At 36.3% G+C, this 5,413-nt stretch overlaps 1 protein-coding gene across 1 annotated transcript in view; it reads left to right on the top strand.

Moving 5' to 3' along the window:
- LOC135208569 (nitric oxide synthase, salivary gland-like) overlaps positions 1–2,728 on the top strand; it is a 34,319-nt gene extending 31,591 nt beyond the window's left edge. The window contains exon 26 of the mRNA XM_064240897.1: positions 1–2,728. This exon is cut by the window's left edge and continues 1,818 nt beyond it. The gene's annotated coding sequence lies outside the window, so the exon portion shown is untranslated.
- Positions 2,729–5,413: the final 2,685 nt, after the last annotated feature.

Genomic DNA, 5,413 nt, shown 5'->3' with positions numbered 1-5,413 from the left:
TGTATTTAAATCTATTATGCATTTTCCCATGTTCGTGTTGCGATCTTCAATCCACAATTTCTGGTAGCTTAACTCCATCAAAATAATTTGTGTTAAACCTATTGTAAGCTATGCTGCATTAAGGAAATTAGGCTCCAGTATCCAGTAACGCGTCAGTAATCTGTTAGTATTTAAAAATCTAACATTTTCTTTCATCAGTCCTGAGACATGAGTTCAAAAGAATCGAAAGGAGCAGGGCCAAGTGCCAAAGATCGTGGCAGTATCAGTTCTAAAAGATCGGGAGATGCGTGCAAGCAAAGTGGTAATGCCACCAAAAAGAAGAAGTACCATCAATTATACAGTCTTGCATGGGAAGTTGAGCCTGAATTTCAAGGATGGGTGAAATCGAGTTCTAAAGGGTCTTCATATTTTTTTTTTTGTGCTTGTAATGTTCATCTCTCTTTAAATGCTGGTAAATTAGATATAAGAAAGCGCGCAATGGGCAAGAAACATATTCAGAATTGCTCAGCGATGGCAAAGCTTGAATTTCTGTTTTTGATATGCCGACTGTTAGTGGCAAAAAAAGTATGACTAATGATGTAAAGGAAGGTGAAATTAGACTCGCATCATTTATATGTGAACATGATCTTCCCATTAGAGTAGCAGAGCAAATGCCTCAGCTAATCCAAGTAATATGTAAAGATTCAGAAATATAGAAGCAAATTAAATGTAGTAGAACTAAATTAACGTCATTGCTCAACAATGTAACCGGGAAAGATAGTTGTAACCAATTATTAGCCCATATACAGAAGTAAAAAAATTTTTCTAATAGTAGATGAAAGTACCGATAAGGGATGCAGGAAGCATTTATGTATGGTAGCACGTACATTTCTAAAAGATGAAGTAAAGAATTGTTTTCTTGGGCCCATTCCATTGCAGGATGCAACCGCAATGGCATTGTATAACAATATAGTCAGTTTTTTTAGACAACCAAATTGACTATAAGCATAATATGATAGGTTTTGGTGCTGATGTCGCAAATGCAATGTAAGGGGCGCATAATTCACATTTCAAGAATGACAAAGGATCTATTTATCATGAAATGTATTTGTCACCCATTTGCATTATGTGCCTCATGCATGCTTAATGCTGCCTAGAAATATTGATGACTTAGCATGTGATGTTTTCAGCTACTTTCAGTGCAGCCCCAATTAAGCGAATTGGGTCTTTATAAGAGTTTCAGGATTTTGTTAATGTGAAGCCACACAAGCATTTGCATCCGAGTCAAACCCGTTGGTTATCGTTACGTATGGTTGTATCTCGACTTTTAGAGCAATATGATGCACTGACTTTGTACTTCACTGAAGCTGCATTCTCAGAACGATTGCATGCTTGTGAAAACATACTACAAAGACTAAAGAATCCACTAACCAAACCATATCTAAGGTTTTTGGACTGTTTTACCCAAGACCACCGAGATAGATCTATCTCGGTGGTCTTGGTTTTACCAATATTCAGTTCTTTAAATAAGCTAATGCACTCAGAGAATACACAGATTCATGTAATGCGAAAGTCAGTTTCTGTATAGTTCAAAACTTTAGTTGAATGCTATTTAGATGAAAATTATTTAGAAAAGGCATCACTGAGCAAGGCTGCACTAAATGACCCCCATAAATTCAAACCCCTGTCTTCTAACATTTAGGTGCAAAAGTTGGAATGCTTCTATCAAAACAGCGTGACATTCCAACTCAAATAATTCATGAGTTCCGACAGAGCTGCCTGAAATTTTATATTGAAGGTGCAACACAAATTAGAAAAAGGTTTCCCTTCAATTATGTTATTTTTGAACAGAAGCATTAGACCCCAAAGTTGTCAAAGCCAAATCATTGCCCTCCCTTGCTCCCCTTATGTCATCATTCCCTAGTCTGGTAGATGAGATCCTTGCACAGGATATAGACACTGTTAATGGCGCCTTTTAAGAAACCGTGAACTTCTTTTTGAAGAGTTTGAAACTCCTACAAAGTTTAGGCTTGCTGTTCAAAGAGCGAAATCTGGTGATGGAAACCGAATATTTCCTAACCTGTCTGTTATGATGTTAAATTTATTGTGTCTTCCTCACTCCATGTACAAAAAGGAAAGTACAGTCACTGATAATCCTGACAGTGAGGAAGAACTGTAAGTCAACAAATATTTTAGGTTTGTTTGTTTGTTTGTCTGTTTGTTTTCATGTTTAAAGTTCTATTTTTTTATGAAAATTATAATTTGATGGACGAAAGGCGGTTTTTTCTTTTACTAGCAAAAAGTAATTATTGAAAAAAATTGTTATTAGTTTAGAAATGTTAATCACTATTCATGTACAATTAAAATTTTGTATGATCTTTTGTATAATTACTGTAAAATAAAAATGAGAATCTTCAGAAATTTTTAGAAATATCCAGAAATTTTGTTGGGAAATGTTCAGAAATTATACTGCGACGGTGCGAACAACCATCTGGCAACACCGGTCCGACGTGTGGGTTTGGGATATGTTCTTGTCGTTTACCCCTCGGGCCTCAGAAGTTATTATGTAGGAGACATATTGAAGGTTATTGGTTTGTTTAATGAATTCTTGTTGAACCGGCCTGAATTTTGATAAGAAATGTTGCTAGAATAGCTATTTTGTTGACTGTGTATAGTTTTCAACAAAAGAAAGCCTACATAGCTTAGGCATCACGGCAACCAAAGGTAGTAGTGATATACTAGGTACTACTGTATTCTTGGTATGGAGAGGTTGATATGATGACAGGTTGAAGAACGCATTAGTAAAATTTTACTTTAAAGCATTATTTGATTTTCCTGTGTTTGAAATGTGCTTTTTAAGCTTCTGATAGGTATTCGTTTTGTTCGCAACTAACCTATTAACCAACTACCCTTAACCTAACCTAATGTAGGGTCCCTGGGCCTTGCCTTAGTGCCTAATATTAGTTTGAAAACATTCCATAAACTTAGCTAAATCTGATTGAGAACTATAAATGGGATTAAAGTCCTTGTAGCTATCTCAAAAAGTAGGTAGTATACTAACATATTAAAGCATAGAAAAATTATATTTTTAAATCCAAAATGCAGTACTCGCCCTAATGATTTAAGAATTCCTAATATCATAGCATCAGGTCTAGTTGCTGTTTTACAGAACGTGATGGAGTTGGCAAAATTTTTGCCCTTGGTTTGAAAGAGGTGCAATGGCTTTAGTCTAGTTTACCTAGCCTAAGCCATCATTTGAAAGATACGACAAGTGAAGCTTGAACATTCAGGGACTACCTAGGTATTGTTTCTGGGGTGGTGAACCTCATATACATAGACTAGCCAGGTTCTGCGGTGATAAAAGCCCCGATAGATGCTGCTGATGAGGCAGTAGCTATCAGCCATAGTGCATCTCAGTGCAGTCAGGGAAATGACAACAGGTACTATTACTCTGTTAGCATCCACTCTGTAGGGCAAAAATGTTTCCTAGATGTTTTGTGGTTGTAGAGAATGCATTGGGTAATTCTATACAATAGCTCAGCCACTAATAATTTATATATATATATATATATATATATATATATATATATATATTATATATATATAAATATTATTGCTAATTCTACATGTGCCAATATTCGTATGGTTAAAATGGATTCTTTAATTCATTCCCCACCGAAAAACCCCGGTTTCCCACTGGGGGTTCCCCCCACCCCCCAAGATTGGAAAGGTGAACAAAAAGATCAAAAATACTGTTCCTCCTCAAAAAAAAGGTCACCTTTAGATAAAAGCACTAAGTAATTCCTAATATATATATATATATTATATATATATATATATAAATATATATATATACATATATATTTTATATATATATCCCTATACCATATATATATATTAGGAATTACTTAGTGCTTTATCTAAAGCTGACCTTTTTTTGAGGAGGAACAGTATTTTTGATCTTTTTGTTCACCTTTCCAATCTTGGGGGACCCCCAGTGGGAAACCGGGGTTTTTTGGTGGGGAATGAATTAAAGAATCCATTTTAACATACGAATATTGGCACATGTAGAATTAGCAATAAACAAGGCCACCAACTAACCTAAACAAACCACCTAACCTAACCTAGTAGCCGTATCCTTACCTTCCCGGTGTGGGGGGGGGGGTCGACCCTGCGACCACCCCTTACACAGCCATATTAAATATAAGATAGCCTAAAACCCTTTGTGTACTTAGTTAGGTTGAAGGGTAAAGGTGAGCTGCCATCTTCAAGAATGCATGCAATTTAAAATGGGCAAGAGCCAAGAATCCAACAAACTGATCCTTTCGACGACCGTATTTAGGTAACAGATTCTTCAAATCCCCCCATCGCCTCTCAATAGGTAGTATTAGTATGAGCTCCAGTGTGCGGGTCCACAAAGTTCAAGGAGTGGTTGACTCTTAAATGAAGAAATCCCTCCTCCTTTAGGCAATCATGTATGCCTTCCAACAGTCGGAAATGATGGTAGTGTCGGCCTCTATATAATCCCTTATCACTATTAAAAGTGTCACTTTGTCCCTTCTTTCTACAGGAGCAGCAAAGAAATCTCTATTCTACCTGCATATCTCCCAAATCTCCCACTGGTCTGTCACTACTCTGCCAATATTATATTTTCGCCTTCCAATTTTGCTTTCATCGATTTCATCAGTTTTGCCTGGGCGGCTGGGCCACCAACCTAACGTTTCCGACTCAATACCCGATGCGCAATAACCACACAAATGAATGAGCACCAATCATTGATAGTTTTGGGAGAAATTCTTAATTCATTTTCAACAAATTTATAACTAAATTTAACACCAATATAATTATATACAAGTAACAAATTAGATTCTATATCTAAACGAGACTTTTCAAACCAAGTTCCCTTAGAAATGGATACGTAAAAACACCTTTTTTTCTACTTTCTTCTTGTTTTTCAATACAACATGCCTTCTGTCACACCGAAATGCTTTTTTGTTAATATCGAGTCGGCACTTAGAACCACAGGTGGGGCAAATAGTGTCACTTTCACTTTAATAACACCATGATCTTGGCAGTACTTAATTATTATTTTGATGTTACCACAATAATGCAAAACAAAATCCTTATAATTTAAGTAACAATTGAGACAAGAACTTGGGAGAAAATCCACATAAACTGATGTCAGAGTAGATGGTAAATGAGAAACCGCACTAGAAGTTGAAGGTTCACACGCCTCCATGGCTCTCAAAAGACTGAAAAATTAGTGGTGGAAGTTGCGTGAAAAGTATCGAAAAGTGTTAGTTTCCTAGTAAAACGTCACCTGATTGGGTATTCAAGTCACGTGATTCTAGTTTTGTTAAAATGCTAGTCCCTAGTAAAATGTGGACAATCATCATTGGTTAAAAACGATGACGTTTGGGTGACGTCTTGCTAC

This window comes from Macrobrachium nipponense, chromosome 35 (assembly GCF_015104395.2).
Source record: "Macrobrachium nipponense isolate FS-2020 chromosome 35, ASM1510439v2, whole genome shotgun sequence".
Classification (NCBI taxonomy): Eukaryota; Metazoa; Arthropoda; class Malacostraca; order Decapoda; family Palaemonidae; genus Macrobrachium; species Macrobrachium nipponense.
The sequence above is the reverse complement of the archived record's forward strand: the minus strand, read 5'-3'. Positions and strand labels throughout refer to the sequence as shown.